A 12,912-nucleotide genomic window follows, 5' to 3' on the forward strand; every position below is an offset into this window, starting at 1 on the left:
TCTGCCTTTAAAATGTACCTTCCTAATAGAGTATTAAGGTCAAACAATCAAAATCTATTAGAAGTGCACAAACCAACTCACCCCCCAGGCAAAAACCTTCTATCCTATGGCACTGCTCGCCTCTGGAACTCCCTACCTCCATCCATTAACCATTTATTTTCAAAAGATCTCTTCATTCTTACCTATCTTCCCAGTGGAAATGCTCCTGCTCCCACCCCTCATAACTAACACTAGAACTGCTTCTGCTCCCACCCCTCATAACTAACACTAGAACTGCTTCTTTCTTCATCTTCCTTCATTCCCCTGTTTATTCCAGCTATTCTTTCTCTAACAACTACTCTATTATTCCTATGGTATATGCAATTAATGTATCAAACCTAACCTCTTAAGTTTATGCTTTTTAACATGTAATAACTTCTTGCACTGCCTTGCAACATGCCTTTGATAAACTGTTTCATGTGCTAGATCCATCACAACTCTGTATTATTTCTAATGCTTGTTAACTATTTGAAATTATTTGTTTGAACATCTTAGAATTGTATAAATTATCAACTATAATCTATTGTACTTGACTGTTTTGGAGCTTTTCTCCCCAGGACTCCATTGAAAATGGGTTCATCTTGGCCCAATGGACTATCCTGGTAAACCAACTGCAAATAAATAAAAATAAAAAATAATAATAAAATGACCGGGAACAGTGTTGGGCTAGGCTTGTAATGGCTCCAGGGCTGTTAGCCTAGTACTTACTTATGAACCTATAAATAAAGATTTTAAAAAGGGTGCTATTAAGGGACATTTTAAGTCCCAAAGATAATTGGATAATGATAATATTTATTTTATAACATGTTATATATGTTTTGTGAAAGGAATTATATGCATTTAAACTTGGTTATATTATAAAATTTGAGAAATCTCTTATTGAATTGCTCCTGTTGTAGGGGATTTAGTTATACATTCAACAGAAGGAAAGGATGCTCAGGTTAGTACTAAATGTAAGGGTTGTACTGTTTGCCCTTCTTTTTTAGACAAATTAAATGATTGTATGCATTAATGGCCATTTTTTAGTGCAGTAGATAAGAATTGTTATCAGGAAGGGGTGGTTTATGGCTTGAAATATCCTTGTGATAAAATTTCTGTTGGACAAACTTCTTACCAGGTTACAAAGAGAATACAAGAACATAGTAGAAATAAAATGGAGTTCCTACTTGTATGGCAGCTAAGCATTTTCAGGAATTTCACAGTCAAGATTTTAGATTGCTACTTTTTTATATTTTCTTGTTAATGTTATACATTATATTTTAATACAGCTGATATTTTGTAAAAAAGGAAAGCATGGTATATATATATATATATATATATATATATATATATATATATATATTATTTTATTTTTTTTATTTGAATACATTGCAACCCATGGGTATAAATTATGAATTGCTAATTAAATATTTGTTGTAATTTTTATATTACAGGCACATTCTAAGATCAATTTGTCTCTTTAATGTCTCTTTTTAGTATCTTTTTTCAGTTTCTTTTTTTTTTCTGTATCTTTAATTGTTAATTAGTTGATTGGAAGCTATTATGAGCTAGATTTTGTAAATGGAATTTGAGAGTTATGTTAATTAACCTTGTTAGGCTGTTTAGCCAAGACACTAGTGCGTTGTTTTTTTGCTTAATGAAAGAAGTATTTGTTAAAAATGCCAATTCTGTTCTTTTAAAACTATTGGTAGTAGTTTATTTGGGATTTTTATAAGTGTTTTCCTAGGCCATGGTGATAGCCATACTAATGATAAAGCTAAACTGCTCGGGTTCTTGTCCAGGAATGATTATGTGACACTAGTGAATTGGAGTCACTTGAATGTATTGTACCTCAGTAACTTGTAGAGGAGATTATCTGTAGCACCAATATTAAAGTATTGCATATTGCTAAAACCTTCTTATTCCTATGCATTAGTCAGTGCAACCAAATCACCTAAAGCCAGATTTTGCAAGATGGAGGGGCTAGCCCTGACATTATCAGTGGTCTGCAATGCACATTCTCCTGGCTAGAAGATACCCTGCAACAAGGCAGTTGGTCCTGGGTAATTTGAGTAGAAACATCCAGCATTTTATTTTTGTTTGGGGGGGGGGGGCACAGAGGCATAGGGACAGCATACAGTATCCACATAGGGATTTACTGGAGGTCAGGATCATACAACTCCTTAACCAGCATGCCAATTTGGACTCCAAAATTTGGGACAGAAAGGAAGGAGGTAAGAAAAATGAGGGCACCTGGCAGAGAGATGAATGGATTGTGTGCGAGAGAAAACCTGTGACGGTCAGGCATGACTGTCAAAGAAGGTAGAAGGGTGGCATTGGATCAAGAGAGTTGGCAACAGTTCACGTGTTACCCAAACCCCATGAAAAATGAAATGAAAACCCTATGCACTTGCCAAACTTCTTCTAGTTAATATGAATACCACATTGGGACTCCCCTGTAAAGAGGTTATTAGCCTAATGAAACTAACTTGGTCAACTAGGTGTAACTAAGTAATTAATAATTCATAATTATGTACTTTCCTACACACTGATACCAAGGAAGAACATGTTAGCATATATGTTATTGTTGATATTTAAGAATAACTACAGAAATTCTTTCCTCATTTGTGTTTTTCTCTCATTGCTTGCATTTATTCGGCTGCTGCATGTGTTACTGGACTGTTTATTTTTTAATAGCATTATGATACTATGTATTGTATGTTTCAAAGTAACATTCTTGAGAAAAGAAAAATTCACATGTACAAATTAAAAGCCAATCTTGTTTGAATTCATGAGCATGTGTATGTGTTGTGTGGGTATGTGTGTCTGTCAGTGCCTGCATGTCTGTATAAGTGTGTGTGCGTGTGTGTGCATATACGCATGCACATTTTTATGCAAAACCGATTTACCTATTTTGAAAAATAAGAAAAACTGTTTTTAGCTTTGAGAAATTTAAAATTCTGCACAAAGCTGCATGACTGAGCTACAAAATGCTAGCAACACCCTTCAGTGACTTTTGTCAGATATTTTATAGAATTTGCAGATCATAGGACAGACACAAGGCAGCAGTTAAAAACACTGAGGCTTAGTATTAGGTAGCGTACAAGACAAACTAGAATAAATTGGTTAATTGTGCCAGCTTATTTTAAAAATAGTAGAAGAGTGACTAGTATGTTGCCAAAAATCATAGCAGTGCTACTGGCATGTAAGAGATTAATAATAGTTGAAATATATGAGGTTTCAAATTATGGTATAAGGTTTCTTGTCGAAAATGTTAAAAAAAAATATAACCACAGCGTGTTACTGCCCCCTAATGTTGCATCCTGGAACCTCAGCAGCAGCTGAAGTGAATGTACTTGAGAAAACATGGAATGCTGGCTCATATACTCAAGAGTTATAACTGCAATTCATTGAACTTATAGGATACCAGACCAGCAGAAAACATAATTCATTTCAGAAGTGCTAGTACAGCATAACTGTTAATAGCAGCATTAAAGCATAAACCACTCAATGAATCTGATGTTTCATTAAGGCTCTGTTCATTCCATGGCATGTACAATTGTATGCATGTATTTATTGAGTTACTTAGCATTTAACTCGGTAAGGAACTGGTCTATAAACTCTTTTCAGTGTAGCCAGTAACCAACAAATTTGGAAAAAGAGAGGAAACCAGTGTACCTACAAATGTACAACTAGAAAAAAGGGCAAAAAAATGAAGAATAAGCAGGCCGAAGATAGATTAAAACTTCATTCATATATTCTGACTCAAAGAAAAACATTTCTAAACTGCAACAGAAACTACAAATAACTTGTATGCCTACAGAAAAAAAACTTTTTCAATATCAATAAACTTCTTTCGGCTTTTCCAGGTTAGGGGTCGCCACAGCGAATCACCTGTCCGCTCATGATTGACAGTGGAGTTTTACGGTGTCAAGTTGCCAGCCCAGCGCCCAACCTTCCACAGACGGCACACACATGCACACACTCATACCTAGGGCCAATTTAGTGTGTCCAATAACCTACAGCATGTCTTTGGGGGGAAACCAGAGCACCCAGAGGAAACCTATGCGACTACAGGGATGACATGCAGACTCCGCCGAGGATTGAACCAGAGAACCTCTTGGTATGAGACAGCAATGCTAACCGCTGCACCACCGCAGCCACCCTTTCAATATCAATAAACATTTTTTAATATTTCATAATTAAGAAAAGTGAGTTTATAACACATATACTTTTCAAATTTCAGCTGTAGTCATACAGTACTTTTTGTGTGTTTCTGTGAAAAACTCATAGGCTCATACCTCTCAACTGTACAGGTTTTCACAGAATGTCCAGATCTTTGCCTCATATTTTTGGTGTGTTCCCCCTAAAATCTATCCCTTTCTGGCAAATAGCTGAGGATTGAAGTCATTAAATAATGACAAACTTTTGAGTTTAAGACTCCACATAATTTGGAAAATTCATGCTAATGCAAAACCTATTATTCTGTCAACTTTCTAATTTTGTAATGGCAATATTTAAAATCTGTCCCTATTTTAGGCTTTGTCCAGATCTTTTGCTCTAAGAGGTATAGACAGAGCTAATCTAGACTGCTTGTTCTCGCACAAGACTTCCCATTTAATATAGCACAACATGCACTCTGCAATGTAGACTTTTGTTTCTGTTTTTTTTTTTAATATCATTAGTTGAATATGAATTAAATAAAAGTACAGGCCAAACCTTTTTTAAAAACATTAGAAATATGTTCAGACTACAGTTACCCATCTCTGACTACTACATTAACGTCTGCATACTGACAACAATTCTACATGAAATGATAGGAAAGTGATGGCAATGGTGGAATTAAATAATAAATTCTACCCTTCACAAAATTGATAGAATTAATACTATGCTATTAAATACTCATACAATAGATAGCAATAGGACTACCATGTAACTAGAAATGTGGATCCGTGCATAACATTCGGTACTAAATGAAATGTTTACCACTTATTTAATGTTTCAGATGGTCAGTGGGGTATACCTTCATTTATGTGAAAGGAGGTTGTACGATGCACCAAAGTGTGAAAGTACAACCCCCAGATGTCTGAAATGCTGCGTGACAGTGGTTCAACTTCCAGTGAGCGAATGCACATTGGCATTCGCTCATTGGAAGTCAGAATTTCAGATACAGATTGCAATATAGCGGGGATCGGGAAATGGACCCTTTCCCTCACTGTAGTGCAATCTCAGAGTTTGTATATTAAAATAGGGGCGTTGGGGGCACAAGGAGGCTTGGCCCCTGCATAACGATGTTTGGAGATGTTTCATTTTCGAAAATGGTCGAATCTGATTTTCCAGATTACCATTTTCAAAATCTTTCCATCCGAAATATTGTATTTCGACATTTAAAGTTACACAATAGTGTGATCATACAGATGAATTTCAGTTAAAGGTATACTGTCAGTGGAGCTACTGCATCATACTTCATGCGGATTTTAATGCACATACAGTACAACTGAATTTTAAACTTGGGGAGCACTGAGAAATGAGACGGGATCATTAACATATCAATTATACATTATCTGAATGCTGAATAAACTCTCTATTTCACCATCTGCTCTGGAGCCTGATTAAGGACATTATTTCATATAGCTGTAAGGTAACACTCAATACAGAGTGAAGTACTTTCCAGGGTGCTCCCTGTGGTAGGGGGCTGCCTGTTAATGCATGATGCCCCATGATATACAGATAGAGCAGCACAGATGAGAAGCAGAGATAGTTTGTACTGGCTTGACCAGGCCTGCAATAGCCATGGGAAGACTGTACTAGGACAGGGCCTATGTCTGGACTAGGACAGGGCCTATGTCTGGACTAGGACAGGGCCTCTGTCTGGACTAGGACAGGGCCTATGCCTGGACTAGGACAGGGCCTCTGTCTGGACTAGGACAGGGCCTATGTCTGGACTAGGACAGGGCCTATGTCTGTACTAGGACAGGGCCTATGTCTGTACTAGGACAGGGCCTATGTCTGTACTAGGACAGGGCCTATGTCTGTACTAGGACAGGGCCTATGTCTGGATGACGACAGATCAATGGCACTTTCCATCAATCACCTGTTCATTCATGTACCAGAATTGGGCAGCCAGCTTACGCAGTAAGGAACAGCAAGACAGATGTCAAGTGTAACACTGCAGTGCCTTTTTTGTCATATGATTGCATTTTCTGCTGAGAAGTAAGCTAGCAAATATGTAATTAAGTGATGCTAAAGGACCTGTCTGAATTTTAAGGGAATTTTTTTGAATAGCAATCAGACATTTTTATTAATGACAAGAAAGATGGTATAGATTATAATTTCCATAAACTGGTTAAAGGATAATATGAGTCCACGTTAATTGTACAAGATTACCTTGATGATTCAATGTATTCCTAACATTGTATAGCAGTATGTGATGTTGATTACTTTCCTTTCTGTGTACGTATTGTAAATATGTTATATTACTAAAAATTTCTTAAAAAAAATATCTATCCCCTCTGACAACACACAGTGCAGGTCTGACCATCCTGAATGGCTGATAATACCATATTGTTGCAGCATATATCTCAAAAGTAAAAAAAAAAACATATCATGGTCAAATGGGGCCGTAGTCATGGTGATGAACTACGACTCTGCCAGTCATACTAGGATACTATTAATGATTCTCCCCAGTTGCCATAAAACTCTGTTCAAACCCTTACAGTTATCACAGAGATATGTATTTCATTTAACACTTTCATTGCAAATTTTACAGCAAAAACACTGACATCCATTTTCTAAATGAAACAAAACACTCTGAAATTGAAAATAGATGTAGGGTCAGAGACAGTAAACTTCTTTTAAAACCCACATTTAATGAAAATGCATCTCGCGGCTCATTAACTACAAAAGATGGCTGGGGATTCATAATCAAATAACATCTAGTGAAATGTTAATTAACAGCAATGTGAACAGTGCTGGAATTCAAAAGATGAATGGGCATTGTATTTGCTAACAGCCTAGGACAGGCCACTTGACACGAGTGTCCTCTTTAGGAACAGTGGAGTACTGTCAGAGTCACACAGATGACAAAGAGTGATAGGTTCAAACCCTGTACTACACAGGAAGCAACACTCTAATAGCTCACTGCTTTACTCGTCTGCCCTAGTGTTAAATAAACTGTTGCAGATCAAATACTGTGCATTGTGTATGCATGCAAAAACAAGCTAAATTAACAATGCATCCACACTTAAAATCATCATCGGCATCCCCTTTTTCCCATTTTTCTACATGGGGTCATGGTATCGCATTAACTGTCGCCAACTCTCTCAATTCAGTGCCACACTCCTGCCTTCTTCAGCACTCATGTGTGGCTGTCACAGATCGTCATTCACACAATCCATCCCCCTCTTTGCTGGACATCCTCGCTTCCTCTTACCTTCTTCCCGTCTGTCCCAAATCTTCCTCACTAGATTGGCTTCTGCTTTTCTACACATGTGCCCAAACCACTGTAATCTGTTCTCTTTGATCATTTCTGCAATAGTTACTTTGGTTTCTGCTCTTATATCCTCATTTCTTCATCTGTCCCACAGTGTGCAGCCTACCACCTTTCTCAGGCACTTCATTTCCATCACCTCTAGCTTCTTCAGCTGTTCTGCCTTTACTGCCCAGGTTTCTGTACCATACAACAGTACTGGTCAAACCACTGTCTTGTACACCTTACTTTTCAGCTTCTTTGGCATTTTTCTGTCATAGACTACACCTAATACTCTACACCAGAGTTGGCTGCAGCCCCTGTGAGTCTAGCTTTGACTTCTTCATTCAGATTACCATTCTCCTCAACAACCCCTCCCAGATACTTTAAGCTGTTTACCTGTTCCACTGTCTTCCCTTCTGTCTCTATTCTCAGCTTCTTCTGATTTCCCCAATCTGCTGCCATTACCACTGTCTTATCTGTGCTTAGTTTCATCCCATGTGCCTTCAAATTTGCATTCCATTCTCTTCTCCTTTGCTAAAGTTCTAGCTCAGAGTCTGCCTGTACTGCCACATCGTCTACATACAGCAGCTTTGTTGATCTGTCCCCTCCAACCTGTTTGCTAATGTAGTCCATCACCAGTATGAACAGAAGTGGGCTGAGAGCTGAATCTGATGTACAAACACTCCCACTGGGAACCCCTCTGTGAAGCGAACACTGTTCGTACTTGAGTCATTGGCATCCGCACTTAAAATATTCACTTTAAATTCATACACTTTATATTGTTCAGGTCATTCACAGCTAAATAATAAACACACTGTCGACATTCAAGAAAACAAGGAAACAAAAGATCATACCTCAAAGAACATGACTAATGTGATGGTGCTACTGCCTACTAAAATCAATTTCCTGAAGGTTGTGCGTCAGGGCTGGCAACTCAGCATGTAAAAATCTACTGCCAATCATTAGCGGACCAGAGTTCCACTGTGGCGACCCCTAACCGGGAAAAGCCGAAAGACACAACAACAACCACCTTATAACTATAGTGGCTCATAGGCAGTTACTAGGCTTGCAAACCAAGAGATATTGAGGACTGTAACCCAGATTTCCAGTAGCACCAAAACACTATCTGATTAAGTGACTTGTTCAAGGTTACACAGTAGGCAAATGAGTGTGTAGGAAATGAAACCCTATACCAGGAACTGCAGCTCACAGCCTGGACCATCAGCACCAACTACCAGCCTAAACCAGAAATGGAGGGGATGGATTCAATCCTCCTCTTGACACTAACCCACTATGCTGATTTATAAGTTACAAGTGAAATAGCAGGATGCAGGAAAGAAATATGTATATAGACATGCACACACACACACATGTGACCATCACTTCCAGCTTGCTCAAAGTCGCATATGAAGCAGAAGGGGGTGAAATGGAACAAGCCCTGTACATTTTAATACAGGAATCAATGCATTAATATCACACAAAACTCTATTGATTGACAATATTGGTTAACTGTAAGTCTCAGTGACATTTAATGTTAGTTCATGATAATATGAAGTGCCTCAAGTGGAAAAAGAGGCCACAACAAGTTTTGCAGCAGCTTGCATTTTCTGAACAATAAGAGGCATGAAACTATAATTTCTGATATTGTCTGATAATTTTCAAAGATTTCCTGCACAGCAAGCTGTTTCCTGTAGAGACTTTGATTCTGTTCACTTTTGGGTGCCTACTGCATAACTCTAGAGTTATTTAACCAAACAGTGCTTACTGGTTAGATGATGAACACTTTTTTTGTTGTTAGTGTATATTTAAAAAAGGTCATGCAGTACATTGGTTTATATTCTTCCTGGAACTTAAATCTAGGGAGGAATTCAGACTGGTTCTGTTTGCAGGTGCACAGCTGTCTAACGTCACTAATGGATCAGCCAGTGAGATAACAAGGAAACCAGACATCTGTGCAGCTCACGGGTGAACAGCTGGAAGTAACTTGCACAGCAGTCATCTGTGCAGCTCACGGGTGAACAGCTGGAAGTAACTTGCACAGCAGTCATATTGATCATACTAAAGGAGTTATTTAAAAGAAATCTACAAAAACTGCTTATGTCTTAATTATGGTCCAGTACTGTGTTAGAAAACACAAACACTTTCTGGTTACTAGAGATTGGTTCATACCGCATAGTTGGATGCTTGGGGTTCAACCTAATACTGACATTGTAACATAAAAAATATATAATTTATAGTGATTTTTTTTCCCAGCAGTAACCACTGTTAAAAATGCATAGTTAAAACACTTGGTGATCATGAGTGTGCCTTTTTAACAGCTACAACCAAGGTATATGCCTTTCTTTCTAGGGAGTATGTACAGGGGTTGTAGGCTTGAGATGGAGCGACTTGTTGCACAATTAAGCTGTTGGCATCAGTAAGACAGCTACAAGAATAGTGCTATAGGCATGAAAGACTTTAAATAAAACTGTGATTGGATAAACCTCTTCATGCATACACTGAGAATGCAAACTGACCTCCCACTGCACTTATCAGTACTGTCTGGTGCTGCACTTTTGTGAGCATAGTAAACTAAGTATAGTGAAATACTTGCATAGTGCTGTTTAAATGCCTTTTTTTATATACACTAAAATTTAGTCTATTACATTCAACAAATAGCTAATTAAGTCAGTTAGTTGTGCTGAATGTAACATAATAGCCTGGTACAGTATACTAGGAAGCCCTTAAGCCGTGAGCTCCCCTGAAGGTGAGGTCTCCATGCTTTAAGTTTGTCAAGGATTTTTTTTGTTATACATACATGTAATTATATATATATGTATATATATATATATATATATATATATATATATATATATGGGTACCTATGAAATCATTGACAACTTAAAACATCGAAAGTGACTTCACCGACAAGTCAAATAACACATGCAATCACGTTTACCAGGTAAGGGATGTAAATTCGCTACTCATGCCTACCATGGTTTAGTAAGTGTGGCAGTGTCATGCAACCATGGTAGGCATGAGTAGCGAATTTACATCCCTTACCTGGTAAACGTCCGTGATTTGCGATGTCGGTTATTTGACTTGTCGGTGAAGTCACTTTCGATGTTTTAAGTTGTCAATGATTTCATAGGTACCCATATATATATATATATATATATATATATATATATATATATATATATACACGTGTGTATGTATGTAGTTTTTGGTCCCCTTAGACTTTATTATTAGCATCCCAGCCCTCAATGCTTTCCATCCAATGCATGAGGAATTTGTCTGGGATTCATTTCCATTCCACAAGCCTACACTGTCAGTCTCCAGTGTAGCAGCCCTGAATCCATTAGTTTTGGCTGCTTGTCAGTGGCTGGTAATCAGGTAAAGTATGGAACAGTACTTTATCATCACTTGGATATAATCAGTTTCATGTTGTCATTTGCTTGTTAAAAGGAATTATAATAAAACAAACAAAATATAATAAGCTTTAGAATGCTGTTTTTAAACAACAATACGTGGGATACTTTGTTAGCACTTGCCTTTTGTGTGTGGTTCAGTTTTGGAACTTGCTTTATTTTGGTTGCCGTTCTATGTAACAGTAGACAAGTAGACATTGGTGGCTTGGATTCCTGGTAGGCCTTGGTTGAGAGGTGTCCTGCTGTCAGAAAGGTCCTGTGCTTCTGTATATTTGTTTATGCTTAAGGTTATACTGTGTTTCTTATAAGCAAATACCATGGCAAGCATTGCCACAGTATGTGTTTGGAGGTTTTAGGGCAATTTATAGGTGCTTGTCATTGCTGGTTTCAGAACTCCTGCTTTTGGTCAGTAAATCACTTTTGCTAGTGCTGGGGACTGGTGTAAAGGGAGCCAATGTTTTATTTATTATTTATTTTATAGGATTATAAGAAATTGCTAGGCTAATGGCCCTGTGTCCCTTACAAGTCTAACCAAGAGTTTATCACCAAAAAGAAACCTCAGTCAGCACCTCTCACTCCTGTCAATGAGGGACACAGGTGGAACCCCTGGGACAAATTTGTGGTTTCCCATCCACTCATCAAGGTTGCACTTGAAGAGGGTCAGTGAGGTGTTCTGTTTGACATATATGGGAAGTCTATTCCAGGGATGAGCAGCCTCTGGGAGACAAACCTCTCTCTCCGGCAAGTTTTGTTGATGTTGGATGCAACAGCCGAGTATGGAGGACAGAGAAATAAAAAGCGGGTAGGGCATATAAGAAATTAAAAAAAAACACTAGACCAAAGTAGAGATGGCTGAGCCCCTATCTATCTAGATCTATGACCAGTCCCAGCAGCACAGGGTGAAGGAGGATGGCTGGATAGACCCAACATGAATGTAGAGCACCAGGGACTGGGCTGGTAATAATGAGGTCCAAGAGGACCAAAAAATATAAAAAAGGAAAACAAAACTCCCATAGACTTAATTGCCATCCAAACCACCAGAGCCACAGTCAATAAAAACAGAATACGTGGCTAGAAAACCACTCTGTGAGATGAAGTGAAACACAAATGACCAAGTACCTATCAAAGTCACAGTAAATCCTACCTAGTATTGGAGAGCTAATCAGCCGGCCATAAATGAAATGAAAGATGTTCACTAACAAAGGTAAATAATTTAACAATCTCCTCAGTAATGGGAGACAAAATTAAAGGGGCAAGCTCTGATGCAAATTCAGCTATGGGCTAACACTGGATGCTGTCACAAATGAACAACCTCAAAACTGGCCAAATAAAATAAATATTTTATATGCCATAACTACAACACAACATGAAACTAATTGTATCCAAGTGATGATAAAGTACTGCACCATACTTTACCTGATTACCAATATAATATATTCTAATGCAGTAGACCAGCTTGTCTCATCCCCCACAAGGGGTGATAACATTCTGGACTTGGTTGTCACTGCTGCACCACTCCCATAGTATGTTCTTCCCTGGTAAGATCCAATCATTGGACTGTCTGATTCAAAGTTTCTATCCCACCCAAATCCCTGAACTGTAATCAAGCTAAAAAACTTCTCAAATGCTGACTACAACCTCCTAAGGGAGGGTATCTGTAGCTTCACACCACTGCACCCCCTCAGAGGATGCTGACAACTGTGCTGAACAGTATGCCAATGCAGTATACAAACCCCTGTACAACTGCATGGACACAGCCATACCCAACAGAACTAAAACCAGCTCCTCAAGGAAACGCAAACCTGTTTGTTGGACATCCTCTATCAACAGACTTTACAACCAAAGGAAGAAACTGTAAAAAGGAACATATTCCAAATTGGAAAAACTCCCTCCTTAGCCTCAACAAGCAAATTAGATCACTAGTGAAAGCCTCCAAAGCCAATTATGAATCAAAACTAGCATCTGACACAAAGGGAAACCACAAAGCCTTCTTCAGTTACATCAGGAACCTCC

The sequence above is a fragment of the Protopterus annectens genome, chromosome 9.part0, assembly GCF_019279795.1.
Source record: "Protopterus annectens isolate FY-2018-M chromosome 9.part0, PAN1.0, whole genome shotgun sequence".
Taxonomy (NCBI): Eukaryota; Metazoa; Chordata; order Ceratodontiformes; family Protopteridae; genus Protopterus; species Protopterus annectens.